General features: G+C 31.4%; 1 long non-coding RNA gene across 1 annotated transcript in view; it reads right to left on the reverse strand.

Moving 5' to 3' along the window:
* Window positions 1–17763: 17763 nt before the first annotated feature.
* The window catches only part of LOC134719480 (uncharacterized), a 31065-nt gene continuing 25933 nt past the window's right edge, over window positions 17764–22895 (reverse strand). Inside the window, exons 2-3 of the long non-coding RNA XR_010107599.1 lie at window positions 19087–19242; window positions 17764–17844 (exon numbers count right to left, since the gene is read on the reverse strand). This is a non-coding gene — a long non-coding RNA (uncharacterized LOC134719480). The remainder of the gene's footprint in view (window positions 17845–19086; window positions 19243–22895) is intronic.

Below are 22895 nucleotides of genomic sequence, written 5' to 3' on the forward strand. Positions count from 1 at the left end.
GACAAAACGCCACGAGAATAACAAATATAAAATCAAAACCAAATATATGAATTAGGGATATACAAGTACCGTGCCACGTCTTATCTCAAAAATAAGAGAAAACACAAACGACTCAACGTTAAATGCAACACACACACAGTAACGAACAATATTATAACAATGGCCATCTTCCTGACTTGGTACAGGACTCTTTTAAAGGGGAATAAAAGTGGTGGGTTGAACCTGGTTTTATGGCATGACAAACCTCGCACTTGGATAAATTGTTCAAATAACCTTTGAAAATAGTGGAATTAATTACTTTTGGAGTGTCAACAACTCGTTGGAAGTAGTTGATATATTGCATGCATATATTGGTGATTTTGAATCTGTTCAAAGTTTTGATTTTTCTACCCTATATACCACTTTGCCTCATATTCTTATTCAGAAAAAAATCACATCCCTAATTAACTGGGCATTTAAAAAGTCGGAATGCGAGTACATATGTTAAAACTCTTTTAGATCATTTTTAGTAGCAATGGACATGCTTTGATACTATTTATGCGCTTGAATTTTTACTTGATAACATTTTTGTTCGCTTTGGAGATTCCGTATATCGTCAAGTTATTGGAATTCCAATGGGAATAACTGTGCACCACTTATTGCGGACCTGTTTTTGTATTGTTATGAGTTACAATTTATGACTAAAATTAGCAAAGACCCATCAAAACAACATTTGATACAAAAAATTAACAATACTTTTAGATATTTGGATGATATATTGGCTCTCAATAATGACGACTTCAGTATGTATACTAAAGAAATTTATCCTGTAGAACTTACTTTGAATAAAGCTAATGACAATAATGATCACTGCCCTTTCCTCGATCTTGATATCTATATCATAAACGGGAAGCTTACTACAAAAATTTATGATAAAAGAGATGATTTTTCCTTCCCTATTGTTAATTATCCATTTTTAGATGGTGACGTTCCCTTGTCACCATCTTATGGTGTTTATATATGTCAACTTGTACGATTCGCTCGTGTATGTAACAACGTATTAAATTTTAGCGAGAGAAATTTATGTATAACTGAAAAATTATTACACCAGGGTTTTCGATATCACAAACTCGTCAAAACATTTACTAAATTTTATCACCGGTATAAGGAAATAATTCGTAAATATAACTTAACATGCAGACATCTTATATGTTCAGGTATTTCACATCCAATTTTTTATGGAAATATTCTTTATAAAGCACAAAAATGTCAGTATTCTCCTCAGAAACTAACAAAACCTTTAATTAGACTTATAAGAAGGGGACATAGTTACGATACTGTTGTCAGGTCATTAAAGATTGCATATTTTGGCTTTAATATTGATTCACTGATAGGGTCTTTGCATCGGAAATAAACACATTTATTTAAAAAAAAAGCAGTTGTTGGCATGACACGGGTTATGTTCTTCTCATATATTTTATGATAGTATGATACTAAACCCCTAATGGGAGGGATTGTGCCTGATATTCATATGATAAAGACATAATCTTTCAATCAGTTTAATTGAGGTCTGGAGCTGCCATGTCAGTTAACTGCTAGTAGTCTGTTGTTATTTATATATTATTGTCATTTTATTTATTTTCTTTTGTTACATCTTTTGACATCGGACTCGGACTTCTCTTGAACTGAATTTTAATGTGCGTATTGTTATTCTTTTACTCTTCTACATTGGCTAGAGGTATAGAGGGAGGGTTGAGATCTCATAAACATGTTTAACCCCGCCGCAATTTTGCGCCTGTCCCTAGTCAGGAGCCTCTGGCCTTTGTTAGTCTTGTATGATTTTAAATTTTAGTTTCTTGTGTATAATTCGGAGTTTAGTATGACGTATATTATCACTGTACTATGATGCATATTTGTAGGGGTCAGCTGAAGGACACCTACGGGTGCGGGAATTCTCGCTACATTAAAAACCAATTGGTTGCCTTCGATTGTTATCTGCTCTATGGTCGGGTGGTTGTCGCTTTGACATATTCACCATTTTGATTTCTCAATTTCAAGTCTAAAATAAACAATAAACACAATGTCAGGTGTATTTTGTCTAAACGTTTTCAAATTAAAACATCGAAATAACTAGATATAAACATAAATACAAATATAAACAGATAGCTTTTACGTGCAATTGGATTTTTCAATGTTTGTTTGACTTCAAATTATATGTTTATCTTTTTTTTTTTACCTGTATAAGAATGATATCTTCTGTGGATCGAATCAGTCAACCAAGTGGAAAATATCTTTTGTCTTACCTTCAATTTTTTACATTCTTTTCCTTTTGATACCCGAATACATGCTTAGTCTCATCTCCAACTCAGGTGTTAAACTGAAGGTCACATGAATATAGATTCAATGAAATGTTTTTGATCGAGTTTTTTTTCTTCAAAATTGAATTAAATTGCTTTTTAAAAGCGAATTATAATTTAACTATATCAATTTCATAAATGATTTAACACAAAAAATATCTGTAGATCTCGTAGCTAATGCACCCATAACAAAAAAGGTAAATTTAGGATGATAACTTTTTAATAGGACTCACTGATCTTTCTATCAGTATAACCCTAAATTTAATCAGCAAGTAAATCGGTGTAAAAAATTCATTTCAAAATAAGAAATTACTGATATTAAGTGGACAGTTTCAGAAATTACGTGTATTAACTAAGTGCATCAGTAATTACAGATATGTACTGTAGCATATACATATATACGAACTTTTTGATAACGACTGACATATTTTTGACCTTGGACAGGTTATTTAAAAAAACCAATGGTAGATTGGACCTAGTTTAATGAATTATCAAACCGCCCGCTTTTTCACAACCCCACGCGACAGAAACAGCACATTCATTCATTGGGAACATGAAATCTAGTTTCATCATATGTATTGCTTGTTTTCTCGTCATTATGTGTAGAACATGTAAAGTTAGTCTACAACTTTTGTTATGAAATGATTTTTTATTTAAAGAGAACATACATTATACGCACGAATAATTATAAAATATCTTACCCTACTTCCCTTTTTGATCTAACGTTGGCGAAGAGACATTTTCTCTGTCGAGACCATTTTGACGACTGCCGAAATCATTTTGACAACTGACGAGACCCATTTTGACATTATTTACTGCCGAGACCCATTTTTACGTTATTCACTGCCGAGATCCATTTTGACGTTATGCACTCAATAGTTTTCATTTATCGCAAAGATCTCTCATATTTGAATTTAATAGTTAATGCCTTCACATAGATGTTTTTCTTTGGTACCAACATTGAGTATTTTAAATGAACATCGAAGTGCAACACTACATATACATAGAATAGAACTATTCGATAATTCCTGTCATATTCCTGGTATGGTACAGGACATATTAAGAAAAAGTTGGTAGGTAGAACCTATTTTATTGACAATGTACATAAGTATCGCTTAAATGACAACTCTATGTGACAGAAATACAGCACAGACAAACGCAAGAGCAATGATCACAGAGAAACGCGCCAAAAATATAATAGTCAACACAACATGCATTCAGCAGAACAATAGCGAATATATTCCATCAACGACTAACACAACAGGATATAAAAAACAGTGACGCGCTTACGTAACTAACATGCAATCTCGAATTTTTAAAAAATATTTTCACAAATTGATTTTAAACATATTTTATTCATTAAGATATGAAAAGGATTGAGCAACAGGCACAGACTATAAAAGCTCTCTCCATAATACATGTACAAGGTATAATTCAATTACAACAACTGTATTTTAAATAATGCAATATAGTGGAACATGCATGCTACTTGTGAGCACACACGAGCAAATATGTGTTAACAGTGTCACTTACTAAATAATCACAATACTCGTCCAAAGATTTTAAATGACAATGATGTTATGGAATAGCAATTTTATAATTATTTGGACTACAAACGATATTTGTTTGACACTGTTAGACATTAAATGTTTGTTATTTTTCAAAACTATTGCCCCGGTTCTTAAATTGCTTAAATTAATAAAAATCATATTGTCCCTTGAAATCCGCAGAAAATCAAGCACAATATCCTGAAATATTTCAGGACGCCTAGAAAATGCGTGTCTGGCGCAAATACCCAGTTGCAATCCTGGTGCATGATAAGTTTCAAAACCTTTTCTATTCAATTCAAGTCCTCAAATGATTTTGAAATCTTTTCGTGAAAGTCTTGAAATCGAATTAGAAAAGTCATCAATGGTTTATGGATATTTGAATTATCAGAGGTTTTTAGATATTTCAGAATCACATTAAATGCAAAAAATTGTAGGATTAATTACCTATAACTGTCAAAGTCAAGGAAATATTTTTTTTCGACCTATTTTCGTATACAACCGGATGTGCCGTACAATGATTTGGTGGTATTAAACCTCAAGAAGACATTATTGTTTAATAAACTGAATGTGATTTTTTTTGTAATACAGGTTATTTCAAGTATTCCTGTAAAGTTTTGTCATATTCAGTTCAATAGTTTGAGAAGTATATAGTATAATAAAAGACGAAATCTACAGCGATTCGAGCAAAATGTCTTCGACAAATCCAAACGAAACCGCATCAAGATAGAAGATAGTGTGGATCAATAAATGATCAAATGTTTATCTCATCTGCCTACAAACAGTTGAATATGATATAAACGATGATTTTAGGAAGATAAATGCCACTAATGGACTTTTTTTATATGGTTTCTTTTGGTCAATTTATAACTCTCATTTCATAAAAATTTCAACTTTTCCAATTAATAAAAATTATGGGGTAACTTTCACTCGTTTATCATAGAAATATTATAAAAAATGAGTAATTGAAGTATTCAAGCAGAATGAACAATCCATATAAAAGTTTATTGTCTCCAAGGAAGTTTCAATAAGTCCTTACGTAAAAATTAAATTGATGCCGCGTTCCAGAGAGGGACATAAACATGATAAAAGGCTTCTCTTTTAGTGAATAATTTGTTGTTACAACATTAGAAATAATTTCATTTACTTATAACAATATATTTATTAAATATTTCCTAGGAAAATGTTCTAGCATAGCAGAATATAAGAAATAAGGAGAAAAGCTCCCCAAAACAATAAGTATGGCTTGTTCTGTCAACTGAATATTCATGGTAGAGTCCTATTGCAAGTAGATTTTCTCATAAAATGTGTTTTGGAAACTCAATCCACTCAGAATATTTCCTTTTTTGTAATATTTCACTTATATAGCAAGAAATTTAAGCACATGAGAGTACTCACAAGGTCAAAGGTGCATGTAGAGCTTCCCATATTAGGTGTTATACCACCATTGATTTTCACCTATTAGTCTTTGTTAAATTTGCACTTTTCAAAAAAATGTCCAGAATTTACCTTTGTTCAAATAAAAAAAACTTTTTTCTTTAATTATTCGTTTGATGCTTACGAAATTGCTGTTTAAAAAAAATCTTAATAGAAAAGGCAGGAAAAAGTAATTTGGATTGTTTCCATAAATAATCTTAACTGTATTGAATGTCAGACAAAAAGCAAAGATTGTTATGCATAAAAAAATTAATTCAACTATCAGTCCATTAGTCCTTACGTTGTCATTTCACGCCAAGAGAGTCTTAGTAACCTGAAAGAAAATATTATCCAACTTTAAATTAAAACATATACATATCAAGATAAAAACACAATATTATGATTAAATAAAATATTTTCAAATAATTGTAAAATTGTATGTTGTCGTGATGTCGTTTTTTTCGTCGCTCGAATTGTGTTTTATTGACGTTTAATTAACTTCGTATCTCTTGTTCATGCTACGGGTAGAATGCGTACTTGTATGCTCTGCTGTTAAAGGCATGTTGTTGTTAATGCTATGCAAGGTTAAATGTTTAGTGGCGATACGATTTATAAAATATTGTTCAAGAAAACCAGTTGTGCGCACTATAATTGATACTTATGGGCAGGTTGAACATACATATAGATAAAAATGAAATACTAATTGCGAAAAAAATGAACAACACAGAATTAAGAAATTAATACTCATGAGATCCTAATAAACTCAATAATTTCTCTAAATCAAATAAAGTACTTAGAAAATTGGATGGTTTTTGATGCCTCAAGGGAAGACAACATCTTTTCGTAGAACACGATCGTCGTGTGGCAAATGGTCATCGAAATACCCCTTTGGACAGTAGCTTTTTGTGCAAACTCCTCCACCCCCCAAATAGTCCAAAAGGTCCGGCATAACCTTTAATATATAAGGAAAGCACATTTCGTAAATTACGTAAACAATTATTTCAGTTTAGAAAGTGTATCTGATCGGAAAAATTAAGATAGTAACGTAAGGGTACCCAAATTGCACCGAGTACCCAAATTGCACCTATTTAGAAAAAAAATAGCAAGAAAAATCTTACAAGATTTCCTAGAGACTAAACAAGTTGTATTTTTATGATTTGATACTATGCCCGTCTTTCAACATAGGTAAACATATTTAGTTATACACAAAACGTTCACAGTATTTATCAACAGATGGACTATTTACTGAAAAAAACAAAATGTACGAAAACGTCACCATGCGACGTCATCAAAACGTCATCTTTTTTAAAATTGGCAAATACAATATATTATAAGTATCCATTTCGTAAAATATGTATAGTTAGCATGGACAAATATCCAATTGTTCAAAATATTTGAAGAAATTAAACAAAAGCTCGGTTATTAGACTTTTGATGATGTAAATTTAAGCATGGATGCAATTTGGGTACTCCTCATTACAGAATCATGGATAGTTTGGAGGTTGATTCAAACCCATTTTTTAATGACTCAATATGGACTAAAAATTAAATTGGTGTACCTATATGACAAAGAAGGATAGGGCTACAAAATAAACACAGTATGGACATTTTTTTCCTGATCATAAAAAAACGTAGGTGAAAAAACTGTCAAAATAGGTGCAATTTGGGTACCGTCACGTTATACACATTGGATTTTAATACACAAAAGAACAAGTAAATAATAAAAAAAACCTTTATGAAATGAATGTGAATAGAGGTTAAAAGAAGGAAATAATAAACCATTAACCATAGATTCGCAACAAAACAAGCAATCACTTTCCATTAGAGTCCATCAGATATCGTTTATCTTGTCCTTTACTACATATCTGTTTCTCTTTGTAACAAGTTCACGTTTACCTGCTAAACCTTAAAATAATTATGTTATATAGCCTAGTATTAAACAAATGGAAGTGATTTGTTGGAATATATGAGACTATGAAATGAATAGAAAAGACCATAAAATAAACTGAGTAAAGTCTCATAGTTATGACTCCCTATTTTACACGTTTATACAATATATTCTTTGACAAAGAGTAATTTTACAATTAATTATAAGTCCCTTCAAAAAATTGAATTGGTCAGGATTTTGAAATGACTTATATGAAAGGCACTATGTAATAAAAATTGTAAATTTACCACATATACCTCCGAGGAATGTTTCGAGTTGGTTGAAGATAATCATGTGAGCACCAATCGAGTCTTAAAGAGCCGATGTATTGCTGTATCGTTTAGAATACCAGCTAGTTTTTGGTCAAATTCAGTTGAGATCAGTTAATATCAACTTGACCGAAACAGTTTATAACAATTGTATCGATGATAAATTTTGGTTTGATCAATCAAAAAGGTTCTTGATTATAAGTATTGACATCATGCTAATGGTTTTTTATATGCACATAATGTAATGGCAACACAATACCTTTTTTCTATATTTGACACAGAAGCATATCTTAAACGAAGCAGTTTGGTGTTCCCTATTGCTGATGATCTTTTACAATATGTTTTATGGATGTTTATATTTAGTTTGTTCTTTCTTTTGATGTGTATACTTTCAAATACGTTCTGTGAGCCGAAGTCTAGAATGACACTTTAACTTTACTTGATATTTATTTAAGTATAACTAATTATGTTTGGCACAATTTTTTGGAATTTTGGATCCTCAATGCTCTTCAACTTTTTACTTGTTTGGCTTTATAAATATTTTGATATGAGCGTCACTGATGAGTCTTATATAGACGAAACGCGCGTCTGGCGTTCTAAATTATAATCCTGGTACCTTTGATAACTAATAGTCGTATATCATTAACATATATGTATGCCTTTTTATTATCTTTAGTAACCGTCAATCAATATCAATGGTGATACCGATAAAGTAATATGTACACTTAACAATTATTTCAAACGAGTAGTCATTTTAATTATGAAGAACTGACCCTTGTTGCGTCAATGTTCAGTCTTTTAATATTAATTTCAAATGTGAACCATGGACACGAGATTACAGATATATGCCATATGGTTAGGATATACGATACAGTTACAGGAGAGAATATGACGTTTCTAACGTAAAATATTATTTTTGCGACATCAAACTGAGACATAACGGGAAATGATGCATTTTCGAATGTTTTTTTATCAATCAGACTGATTTAACTATAAAGCGAGTTAACCCGTAATTTTTTAAAATAACATTTTGTTTAATTACGTATGAAGATATTTTTTTTCCAATTCTAAAGAAAACGCCAATATCGATTTTTTTTTAAATTAGATAAATATAAAGCAAAAAATGCCATATTTTTTTCTAAAATTCTAAAACTTGGATAACAATGTATAGTTGTTTTACAAATATAAAGCAGAATTATGTAAAGAATACTTAAGAAATGATTTTACAAAAATCCAACACAAGCGACATAAGTATCTACTTTATACGTTAAATGTTACTTAACAATGGTATTTGTAAGTAGGAAGCGTCAACTTCATGTTATTTATACCATCCAAGCGCCATTTCAACATACATTATACATATGAAAGTGAAAATTATTAATTTTGATTGTCTTTTTTTTTCCAAAATCATTTTTAGACCGTTAAACAGGTGAAAACGTATATGTAGTAATCACTGACTTTGCATACGTAAGATGGTAAGTCCGTGATTGTTTTCACAGGTTCATATTTTTGTTTGACAGTAAGCTAAAAAATACGACTTTTATAGATAAAATGAAATATATCAGTATCTTTTAATTTAATTTATCATATTTGATACCTTTTTTTCCAAATTGATTTGTTAAAGTTTTTGGTGAAGAAGACATTTGTATCTTACAGTTGTTATGTTAATGCGCAATGTTATTTATCAACCGATGGACTCTTATTTAGATTACTAGAAGATCTTTGTAGAGTCCCTAGTCATCAATTCCATTTTTTTTAAATGCGTTGCAGCGCATACTACAGGAAATCGAACAAACTTTGAAGTTTATGCAAGGAAATAAATCAAGATTTAAAAATTATAAGGAGTCAAAACAGATAAAAGGAAATGAAGCTGATGGCTGCATTTTTCCCCCTCTTTGAAAGTTTATTCTCTTTCATGCAGAAAGAGCAAGAGCCATTACAACATATGTAAAGTAAATTTGAGGAAATTTCAGTCATACACTGGTACACACGATTTCATATTACATTCATTTATTTTATAGTCTGAGTAAAGCCGTTTTCAATTAATATTTGATAGAGCGTCTTTTCTGATTGTAATGTTAATAATGCTGTATCAGGTTTAGGGTGAAGGTTGGCCCCTGTTAAAACGTTCAAATCAGCTGCATATATTCCTAAGTCAGGAATTTAATTCAGGAACAGTGTTTGTCGTTTGTTGGTATGTTTGATAAATGTTTCTCGTTTTGGTAAATAGATTAGACCCGTCGGTTTTCCTGTTTGAATTGTAATACAATGGTCAGTTTGGGGCCCTTTATAGCTTGCTCTTATGCTCATTGTATTCTGCTGTTGCCTGGGATAGTTATGATGTTGCTGTTAATTTGCTGCTTTTAAGAATCAAATAAAGGAAATCACATTCAATTTCGTTGCATGATTTGTTTTCTATATTTATATGTTTATTAATTTAAAGAAAAAATCCCCTCTGTTCGTTCTTCCCTCAAGCAACAGCAGCAGCATAACAACCTAGGAAGTGAAATGAGAACGACAAAAGTTTCAGGAGCATTGATAACAGTTTTATTTTGAATCTTAATATGAGTATTTTAAGCAGCAGCAACAAAAACTCTCTATCCTCGACTAGCGACAGCAGCAAAACACACACAAAAAGGTAGTGACCACAAGAGCTGTAGAGGAAGTAAAAGCATTACATGGAAACACCTTGTAAATGACTCAACATGAAGCAACAGCAGCAGCGGCAATTCTTTAAAAGTGTAAAATGAGCACTACTACACTAGGCCGATATTTAATAACACAACTTGAAAACGTCACAGAGAGCACCCAAATTAGAATTAAAACCTATCAAAATTAATAAAAAGATGTGGTGGGAGTGCCAATGAGACAATTTTACATCCTAGTCAAGTCCATATATGAATTTGAGAACGCAGACCTTATAGAAAGCACCCCAACCCGTAAAGCCCTGTCTCGTAGTTGCAACATTATAATGCTCAACATTGATCGATTCTGTTCTGGAACTATTTTAATTTACTCCATCTTCTAGTGAAGAGTTGGCCTGAGATGGAACTTGCAGTGATTTTGCATTGTAACCCAAGATAAAAAAACCAAAACAAAAAAACACCTAGAACTATTTCTATACAAATCTACCCATCCGAGAAGTTTAGAACCAAAAAAGCGGAAAGATGTTGGAACTCCCAATCGGCACTCCAGGGGCGATAAAGAAACTAACATCGGCTATATAACGTAATCCGACATTGAAGTTTAAATATATCTTCTCACAGATATGATGAAGTCTTTTTTCCTACAGATTCAATTTAGTTTCGCGAAATGTTGCACAATTATGAAGCGCAAATTCAATGCATGATTTCTCGAAAAACCTTTTGAAATTGAATGATGCGGTTAGTATTCCTATCATGGTAGACCAGTTGTCGTATCACTATGTAAGGGGTATATTCACATCACTTAATGTCATACATCTGAAATTTCAGGAAGCTACCATTTGATTTTAGGGGGGGAAGGGGTGGCTACGATAAAAGAATTGTGTCCTGCATTTTTTTAAAGTTGTAATTTCTGTCCTGCATTTTTATTTTATTTGGTCCTGGTTTTTTTTGCCCAGTTGCCCATTCTGCCTTTTTTACAATCTAAACTCATGTCCTGTATTTTTTAAATAAAAATTTCTGTCCTGCCTTTTTTTTTAATTTCATTTAACCGGAACTTGTACAACCTTATCTTAAAAAATCTAATGATGAAACAAATGTTTTAAGCTCTTTGATGAAACAAATGTTTTAAGCTCTTTGATAAAACAAATGTGTTAAGCTCTTTGGTGAAACAAATGTTTTAATCTCATAGGTTAAATCCGTTTACATGGTGTCAACAAGGGGGTACAAAAGTGTCAAAAGGGGGATATAAATAAAACAAAAAGTCATATATATCACAGAAAACTATTTCTTATAGGAAATTGTTGTTTAAAAACAAATTACATTTTTGCTTCGTATCACTAATTTCCAATTAATTCTTATCTGTCAAGTTCGTAATCCAGTCGTAACTTAATAAGTTACGGCAACAATTACATGAACCGTCAATGAATTGTAGTCTAGGCCTTTTGTATGCAATATAGTAATATGCATTTTCTACACAAAATGTAAAGCTCTGGATCGACTCAGTTTTGAAGAGACCAATAATTGTGATAGACTCACTTTTTAAAAATTAACAATAAAATATTAAAATTCTTATTAATGTACAAAAAAGTTAACGAAAAACAAATATGTAACACGGCACCAAACCACAACCATTGAATTACAGGCTCTAGACTTGGGTACAGGCACATATGTACGTAAAACGGGGTTAAACATGTTAGCGGAGTCCCAAATCTCCCCCTAAACTGGAACAGTGGTGTCATAGTACAATATAAGAACGAAATGTAAAAACCATTTGAAAAGGCTTATCTGTAGATATTCGGTCTCCACAGTATTTCGATTGATATAGATCGTTACTCATCTAGTGTTAACTGGTTATACAAGTTCCTGACCTGTGAAGTAGAGCTGTAGGAGACTTTATTATATTTGTCTGTCTGTCTATCGGGTGGTCTTGTCTGGTTGTCTTGTCTGTCTGGTGGTCTTGTATGTCTGTCTGTCTTGTGATCTTGTCTATCTGTCAGTTTATCTAGTATGTCTGTCTGTCTGGTGTTCTTGTCTGTCTGTCTGTCTGTCTGTTTGTCTGTCTGTGTCTCTTTGGTGGTCTTGTTTGTGTGTCTGTTTGGTGGTGTTTTTTTATATCTGTCTGTCTCTCTGATAGTCTTTTCGGTCTGATGGTCTTATCTGTCTGTATATCTGTCTTTCTGGTGGTATTGTCTGGCTGGCAAATGTCCATGATTAAATCCAGATCAAGTTCGAATTTGTTTGGGTCCTACGAGTTTGACCGTGTCATTCTTTATATGCTGGATACAATCAGTGAGCCTGTGTCAACACTTGTTTCATTCGATATTTCATAAACGTGTGTGCAAGAAGTTCTTCCCCCAAAAAAACTTCGTTACGTATGTGTTCAACCTTACTGTAGAAACTTGTTTTAAAGAGATGTTTGGTACAATATAACCAGGAGATTGCCACTCAGATGTTCCGTTAATTTTCTTTCTAACTTCTAATTTCTTTATGATATCATAGATGGAACGCACAATCTTTTAATTTGTTTAAAAATTTGGTGCGGAGGGGCATTTTATTTTGTACAGACAATTTGATGAAGTATTTATGAAGCATACAGAACAAATCTTTTAAAAAATCCTTTGTTTAACCACAAAAGATGAATGGTCGATATCTAACAATATACACAATCAGATAGCTAACTACAAGGGGGAGTAATGTTGGTTGATTTTAAGCGACTATTGGTTACCGTATGACCTTCATTATTGAGCTTTAGTCCAGACCCCGGGCTCAATTTCAGATTGCCTTAATTATGTACTGACGACAATAAACAAACAAGAACTATCTTAAAATAAGATATACGACACATGTATATGTTGGCGTGAAGTTTTTTTTTATCAACCATAAATATTCATCTTTAGATTTTTTTATAATTTCCCACATGATGATTCTGACTTGACTATAAGGTCTGTCTGACGGGGTTAAAAAAAAACACCTTCAAAATACTAGTTATGATAACTATACGCCAAACACAACTTTACGTCAAACACAACTTTAAAGTAGAGATACAACCTATTTTGGTGTGAATATCGTGGATATCGTCAACAAAGTGAGATGATATTTGTATTCTGAGATTTTTTTATTTCAATTATTATATTATAATAATAATATGCTTTCACTTAATTATTAACCCTTGACATTTAAAACAAATTATAACAGATGTATAGTAGTGTCTCCAGTTATTGAATCCTAAACTGGATATCAGCTCTTTATACCTTCCTTTGCTTCCATTAATTACGATTATTTTCTTCCGATTATTTTTCTTGCGATTTAATGGTCAATAATTTTAAGTTACCAGAATCCCTAAATACTAAAAAAATCAAAACTGCTTTTTCAAGTTTAAGACGTGCATGTTAGCTTAAAGATCGACTAATTGTGCACTTACGAAATCTTTTTTTTTTTGAAAGGGAATTAAAACGAGAAAGCAAACATGTGCAAACCAAACCCAAATATTATAAGCAGCAACTTAGTCAAGCACTGAGTAGCATATGACCGAGAATAAATTATGGCGGTGGACAAACATGTTTACCGACTCAAAATTCTCTCTAAATTTAGAAAGCAATGCAACAGCAGTCGGTAAAAATCAGTTTAAAAAGACAGTTGCAACAATTCACAATAAATAACTCGTAAGAAATAGTCTAAGCTATCACATAGACGAACGATCTGAGATATTAAAGCCCGGGATGACGAAGTATAAAAAAATGAAAGACGAAAACATTTCAAAAATACAACACTAGACCATAAAGCAGAATTCAGCCGATTAATGGCATTGGGCTGTATCTGTTTTGATCGGTTTGTTTCTATCAAACAAAAAAGACTTACACGTACAGTATCAACCAACAATAGATTGTTTAATTGTCAAATGTATTCATGGTTCCCTAACTGAAAATAAACGTTTTCCACTAATGGTGTCTTAATTCAAATATCCTAATTATTAGATTAAGGAAAAATATGAAGATAAAGGCGAAATTATAACTGAATGCATTTCGGAAAAAGGGAGACAATTCAATCTCAAATATAGTCCTAATTGTGATTTCTTACGTATACTTTATGTATGACGTTAGTAAAGTCAGATATCGAGAATTCTCTATTACGACGATAAGACAAGCAATACACATGATGTTACTGGCATTCATTTTCCCTTTTTTACAAACTCAAAGATACAAAATGCATATTTTATAAACGTCTTGTCCTTTCTCTGTCGTAAAGCATTAACTAGTCATCAATTATGTATTCAAATATATTACGTCAGACTTAAGAAATGTATGACCTAATGATTTGAAATGAACAGTTTGCACCTGATTAGTGTGTAATTTAACTTGTCGTTAATTTTAACCAGTCGTTTAAAAACGTAACATCGTTGTTAAGAGAACGTGCATTATACCAACTGATTGTTATTATATATTTAAATCAGCTACACGTTTTGATCAACTAGGCGACTCATCGTTTTTTTAATATAAACTTACACTACAGTTTGGATTCCATGATGAATTTTGAGGAAACTTGACATACAAGCTTTTTTTTAATATATACCATCATGTTTTACTTTAAGATATATTTGTGGTGGAAATTGAAGACATTTATTCAAAACTTTGTAGTTTTCAAAGGACTTATATAATTCTTTGTAAAATTACTCTTTGTCAATGAAGATATTGAATAAAAGTGAAATATATGGAGTCTTAACTATGAATTGAATTGAAAAGACGATATAAAAAACTGAGTAATTTATACTCCAACAAATCACCTCCATTTCTTTGATAGGCTATATAACATAATTATATTTAAGGTATAGAAGGTAAACGGGGAATTTGTTACAAAGAGAAACAGATATGTAGTAAAGGACAAGATAAAACGATATATATTGGACTTCAATGAAAACTGAATGCTGGTTTTGTTGCAAATCTATGGTTAAACATTCAATATTCAATAAATTGTTTATACATTTCAATGTTTGCTTGATAGTCTGACATTCTATACAGTTAAGACACAATCCATATTACTATTTCCTGCTTTTTTTATATTTAAAATATTTTAAAGCAGTAATTTTTGTACACACCAAACGAATAATTTAAAAAGAAAATTTGTGTTTTTCCAATGTTAAAATACAGTTACATCATTGTTCAAGTATAAATAAGACACAATTGGAAATTTAGTTGACTATTATTTAAAAGACGGGCGAAGATACTAGGGGGGCATTCACGTATGAACCATGGACAAGAGATGAGAGATTTTTGCAATAAGAGCAAACTTTTGAGCGCATTACGTCAAAAATCTCTTCGCCAACGTTAGATCATAAAGTAAAGTAAGATATTTGAAGATTATTCGTGCGTATTATGTATTTTCTCTTAAAATAAAAATCATATTTCATAACAAAAGTTATAGATTAAACTGACATGCTCCACACATATCTGCGAGAAATCATGGAATACATATATGATGTAACTAGATTTCATTTTCCCAATGAATGAGCTTTGATTCTAATATCATTCGACACTTTTCTTTCTTAAATTCATAAAATCACACTCAACACAATTTAAAAGAATAGTGACCATAATAATAAAAAAAATATGATCGCATATTAGGATCTAATTTCCAAAAGTCATAACCCTAAGAAGAAATGCCGTAACGTTAACTGCTTTAAGCACGAACTAAAAGAAAGGATACACCATATACAGTTTAGTCTGCCTAATATCTTCACTTAAATCTAAACATTGACAGTGAGGGTCGGTTGAAACAGAACTGCTTCCCATTTGTGAACTAACCATTTATATGTAGCAACATTCCAGCAGCGCCTACGTGAAGATTATACATCTCCTAGATGATGCGATATTTCCGAGTTTGTATAGCCTATCATGACTTCCTTGATATATAGTTGCTGCTTATAATGAAACTATTAAACCAAGAGTTCCAAAAAGGTGGAATTGCAATCATACCTTCGTAAATTGTGCGGGCGCCATCATGAGCTTGTTGACCGTTGTGGTATATCCATTTCACAGATGAATCGTATATGTTTTGTATGTTGTAACTACAATCCTGTTCGCCTGTCACCAATGTGACCTTCCGAATAATACAATTGAGGCTGGAAATGGGGAATGTGTCAGAAACACCAACTCGACCAAAGAACAGACATCAGCTGAAGTCTACCAATGGTTCTTCAATGCAGCGAGAAACTCCCGCACCTGGAGGTGTTATTTAGCATGCCCGTACACAAAAATGTACACTAGTGCAGTGATCAGACGTCAAACTAAACTTCAAAATGTACACGTCTAACAAAGGTTTATAGAGTTTCCTGATAACAATACGCACAGTAAAGTTCAAAAGAAGTCCGAGTCCGATGTCAGAAAAGTTAACAACAGAAACTAAACAAAATGACAATGTTACAAAGGACTACTAGCAGTAACTGACATGCTAGCTCCAGACCTAAATTAAACTGATTGAAAGATTATGTTTTCAACATAAGAATATTATGTACAATACCTCCCTTTAGAGGTTTAATATTATACTATCATGAAATGTATATGAATAACATAATATGTATCATGATAACATCTAGTTTAGATTTAGAATATGTGTTTATTTCCGATGAAAACCCCTTATAATTGATTCAATATAAAAGTAGAATATTGAATCTTTAATGACCTGCCAACACTATCGGAACTTTATGCCTTCTCAATAAGTCTTTTTTTGTTGGTTTTGTTAGCTTTTGCGAAGAACATTACCATAAAAAAAAATGGATGTAAATACTTGAACGTATTAGACGTCTTCATATCGAATTATATTTACGAATGATTTCCTTGTACCGATGATAAAATCTAGTAAAAGTTATAACTAATTTGAGATATCGAAAACCCTGGTGTGATAAATTTTCAGTGTAACACAAATTCCTTTAGCTAAAATTGAATACGTTGTTACATGCATGAGCGAATCTGATAAGTTGAAATATATCAACACCATACGATGGTAGCAAGGCAACGTAACCATCCAGTTAATGATATAGATATCAAGATCGAGGAAAGTGAAGAGATTATTAGAACTAGCTTTTTGTCATGTCAGCTCAACAAGACAATTTTTGTTAGCATTCCTACTGAAGTCGTCATTATTGAAAACCAATATCATCCAAACATCTTAAAGTATTGTTAAGTTTTTATTAACCGGGTTTGTTATGATCTGAGCAGCACGTCTGATGTGGAGCAGGATATTCTAACCCTTCCGGATCACCTGAGATCATCTCGATGGTTTGATAGGGTTGGTGTTGCTATGTTTTTAGTTTTCATGTTGTGTACTGTGTACTTTAATTTGTCTGTCTTTTCCTGTTTTAGCCATGAAGTAGTCAGTTTATTTATTTATGAGTTTGAATGTCCCTCTGGTACCTTCTGTCCTTCTTTTAAGAAGAAAATTACCCTTAAACAAAATAAATATAATCGTCAATTAGACAACTTTGCTTCAGAAATTAAAAGACATCGATAACAAAAGGAATATTTTCTTAAAAGCATGTTGAGTAATAAATATAATATGCCAGGCAAACGTTTGTTTTGATAGTTTCATCTAGTGATCCTTCATTGTATTGAATGTGAGATAAAGCAAAGCGTGTTATATCATATTTTTTTTATTCAATCATTAAACCCTCAGTTCTTACATTGTAATTTCACGTCACGAAAGTCTTAGTAACCTGAAAGAAAAAGTAGTCCACGATATATTAAAGCATAAAAACATACAGATATTGTTTACTAAAAACACAACATATCATAATTGCATAAGATATTCACAAACATGATATATGAAGCAATGGATAATGGTTAAATCAAAGAATTGCATATGCAAGTAATCGTTATTTTTATTTGTGATTGTCTTTTTTCATATAATACTTTTTTATTATAAGATTGCATGTTATTGTGGAGAGGTCTATTTTTTTCATCATTAATGTGCTGTTGATTATCCTCGTATCTCATATGCATGCTACAGGTAGAATGTGTACATGCATGCATTTCCGTTAGGTTTTGCTAAATGATAAATATCCTCCACGTTTCAACCGTTTACTTGCAGTCCGATTTGAAGGGTATTTATTTAGAAAACCCAGTTTTGCGCACTATAGTTGATATCCATGTACAGGTTTCATGTCTGATAATAGTGATAATGTTTACTTATCAATCATTTATTTGATTATTTCATAGCTTTACCATCACAATGTTTATATATATATTGTGATATATTAAATGACTGAATAAATAGTCAACGATAGATCTTATAAACATGATGCAGTACACTACAAAATATAATTTATAACAAGTCTAAAAGGGTACAACATCATCAAAAACACAATAAAACGAACAATGTGTTAAATATTCCGGATAATAGATACTTTCTCGGCAATTGCACGATGACAAATGAATCATGTCAATTCAAGTTAAGACTCTATCAAAATCTTGAAATTTATACAATTCGGCGAACGCTGGAACAAATTTAAAATTTCCAAACACGTCGCAAAGGCTTCAAAGATATGCCAAAATAAAAATTATTTATGATGTGAACTGGCACAACTCTAAATTCCCAAAGGTGGTGACAGTTGAGATGTTAAACAACTGCGTGGAAATACAGTCCTGACCGATCTAAGCTGGTATACTATTTACAATATGACAACGGTAGAGCAAGTTCACATCCTTAATAACTATTTTTATTTTGGCAAATCTTTGTAGCCTTTGCGCCGTGTTTGGAAATGTTAAAATTGTTCCAGCAATCGCTTAATTGTATAAATTTCAAGATGTAGAAGGATATCTCTTATCCGAAATATCTAACATATTGGTCGTTTTCCTCTGATATATATATATATGTATATTTCAAATTATAGTTTTTAAAGAAATGAGCAACACATAATTGGGCAATACATGTAATTATAAAAAAACACAATTAGTACTTGGATAATTGGAAGGCTTTTGATGTATCAGGGGAAGACAACATTTTTCAGTAGAACAACAGTCTTCGTGTGGCAAATGGTCCTCAAAATACCCTTTGGGACAAACGTTGCTCATACAAATTCCACCAGTCTTCATACAACGAACTCCCGAATAACCTGTAATATGTTTGGATTTCAAATTTAGTTAAAGGCTTTAACAATTATTTCAGGTAAGAAAGTATATCTGAACGGAAAAACAAGGTATAGAAAGCACATTTTATATCAAAAGTTATAGTACAAGAAATGACAAATTAATTAAAAAAAAAAATATTAATAGAAAGGATGCAAAATAACAAGCAATGTATTAGATCCAACGGAGTCAAATAAATATCGTTTTGTGAATGTTCATTAAATGTTTGTCTAGATATACATTTGTATGTTTGTCTTTGCAACTAGTTCTCTTTGTTGTCAATAAAAGCTTTTTATAACTTATGTAATTTGTCGTATGAAAGAAAGGGAAATGATTTTTATAGTGTACACATCTCAGTTATTTATGGTATTTTCGATTCAGTTGATAGTCGTGACTCTATATTACACGTCTCTACACTATTTTCATTGACAAAGAGTTGTTTTACTATTTGATTAAACGTTTTGGGAAAACCTGATTGTTCTTGATTTTTAAGTGACATAGAAAGGCTATACGGAATGAAAAGAGTAAATAAACTACAAATACTTCCGAAAACTGTATTAATATGATTGGAGCTGTTGAAGATAATCATATGAGCACAAATTTTAACCTTACTGTTGTGAACCACAGCTAACATGTGGCATAATTCAGTTGAGATCCTTCAAACTTCCTTTTATTGAAACAGTTAAAATGACAATTACTTTAATGATAATTTTTTTAATCATAATGTAGTTATTGACATGATGCTAACGGCTTTCAATATCCGACTTATGTAACGGAAAGAAGTTCCCTTTTTTGGATTTGACACTGACATGTATTTATCCTACCTCCCATACATTGCTGGGCATAATCGAGGTATTTCCAATGTTAATATTGCATGATGTTTCTATCGGTAGTTATATGGTTATTGATGATGATTTTAAGTAACAATATAATAACAAATGAGAATTTCACCCAACAGATTCAAAATGGCAAATCAAATTCAGAATGGAAACGCGAAAAGAAAGCTGTATTGTGTCAAATTACCTGCTACATTCTCAATTTTATGTCTTATTACTTATTTTCGCTAATAATACGATCTGACAGAATGTTTTCATGTTAAATCCACTGTACGAGCTGATAGTCAGGTTTCATTGACACTCTAATAAAATCAACGGTACCAATTTTGTTGCACCAGATGCGCATTTCGACAATACATGTCTCTTCAGTGATGCTCGTGGCCAAAATATTTGAAATCCAAAGCATATATAAAAGATGAAGAGCTATAATCCAAAAGGTCCAAAAAGTATTACCAAATTCGTGAAAGGAATCAGAGCTTTGCGTGAGGGAGATACATTCCTTAATTTATAATAATTTTTAATATTTTGTAACAGCAAATTTTAATAACACAAAAAATCCGTATTTATACATGAACAAACTATGATTAACCAATCAAACCAGGCTGCAAAATATATTCAACCCTATACAAATTAAAGAAAAATAAAGGTTGTTCATCTATTACCATATATATATATATATATATATATCTAACTGAGAACCAATATGATCTCAAAACGTAATATTGACCATAGAAATTGTCAGATGTGATATGATTGCCATTACAAACTTTCCACCAGGGACCAATTGACGGAGATATTAGCTCCGATTTATCATCGTAAGGACTTAAATAATGAGCAAGGCTTGAATTAAATAACAATCTATAAAAACCCGGACAAGACTAACGACCTGATTTTTTTCCCAAACAATAGAATAATCACAAATTTCATATACAGCTATAACAGTCAACCATTGCATTACAGGGTTCTGATCATGGAAGTTGGCTGTCAAAGATATTTGCCGCAAAACACGCTGACCTTCCTTGAAGCTGTTAAGTCACAGCACAACATTAAAAATTAATTAAAGATCAGTTGAAAGAGGATTGACTCTTGATGTCAAAAAAAAACACACCCAAAACTTACGAAAGAATTAAAGAAAAATACGGGCCTCACGGTCTTAAAATTTTGGGTGAGATTATCGTACCATTCAGTTCACACCAAATCCATTTAGCAGAAAGACGTTATACGCAGTCAGAAAAAACTTGAAATGTTTCAATGCCAAGAAATATGTTTCGAGAGAATGCAGTACCGCTATTATTCATAGGTCGTATTGTAACAACATATATATTTATGTTGTTTTTTTTTTATGACAAAGACAATGTTGGTACCGATAAAACAATATTTAAAGATCTTTATACACAATAGAGTCAAATAATAAGTCATTTCAATTATAAAACACAGACCTTTGCTTTGCTATTTAAGGGTTTTAATATTTATTTCAAATTCCAAATTTAAACTATAGACAATAGATTGAAGATATACGCAATACATAAAGTTAAGTGAATAACGACAAAAAAGTGTCTCGACAGTAAAAACCTTATTTCGCCTACGTTAAATAAAAATAAAATGTGGAACAGTGAGATATTCTGAAATTATCAGTGCATATAATTTATGTACTCTTTACATAAAACTGATGTCTCATAAAAGTAGTTAAAGACTTGACATACATGTTCCGTACATCACGACAAGAAAAAAAGCAATACACATGATGTGACTTGATTTCATTTTCTTTTTTTTTACATACACAAATGCACACAATGCGTATTTTATGAATGTTTTGTGTTTCTTCTGTCGCAAAGTACTATAAACCACAATAACAGGTAAACTAGACATCAAGTATTTAATTTAAAATATTACGTTCAACTTATGGCACACGTTTTATTATGTATTTGATGTATAAATATAAGATAATCAACATATTGAGTTAACGATAAAATGTATAACCCTTAATGTTTTGTATTTTATATTTATTTCATCTGAAAATGTCCAAACATTGTGATACATAAATATATAGATAATTCATAATACATGTATTGTTATTAAATTTTTCAATAACAGTCTAAAATTAAAAAGTTAGATATGCTAATTGTTTTTAATTTCTACTCGATCATACACAACGTTTAAACTCTGGATTAGAATACCTGAATAAGCTGATAAGGTTAATAACGGCATCAGCCTTCTCCTATAGCCACATGCATCACTGCCTATACAATGATGTTGAACATGAGAGGTACTTGGAGAGGCCACCAGAGATCATTAACAGATAAAGGTCAGACATGATTATTATGTATTTGATGTATAAATTTTAAATAATCAACATATTGAAATAACGATAAAATGTATAACCATTTATGTTTTATAATTTATATTTATTTCATCTGAAAATGCTCCAGGCATTGTGCTACATAAATATATAGATAATTCTTAATACATGTATTGATATTAAATTTTTCAATAACAGTCTAAAATTAAAAAGTTAGATATGCTAATTGTTTTTAATTTCTACTCTATCATACACAACGTTTAAACTCTGGATTAGAATACCTGAATAAGCTGATAAGGTTAATGATGGCATCAGTCTTCTCCTCTAGCCACATGCATCACTGCCTATACAATGATGTTAAACATGAGTGTTACCTGGAGAGGCCACCAGAGATCATTAACAGATAAGGGTCAGACATGACATGTTAGACAGAATCACATAATAAATGTCAACCTAAGTCAAGCGGAGATAATTCAAATACAATTAAACACAACAAGTATATTAA

This window comes from Mytilus trossulus, chromosome 5 (genome assembly GCF_036588685.1).
Source record: "Mytilus trossulus isolate FHL-02 chromosome 5, PNRI_Mtr1.1.1.hap1, whole genome shotgun sequence".
Taxonomy (NCBI): domain Eukaryota; kingdom Metazoa; phylum Mollusca; class Bivalvia; order Mytilida; family Mytilidae; genus Mytilus; species Mytilus trossulus.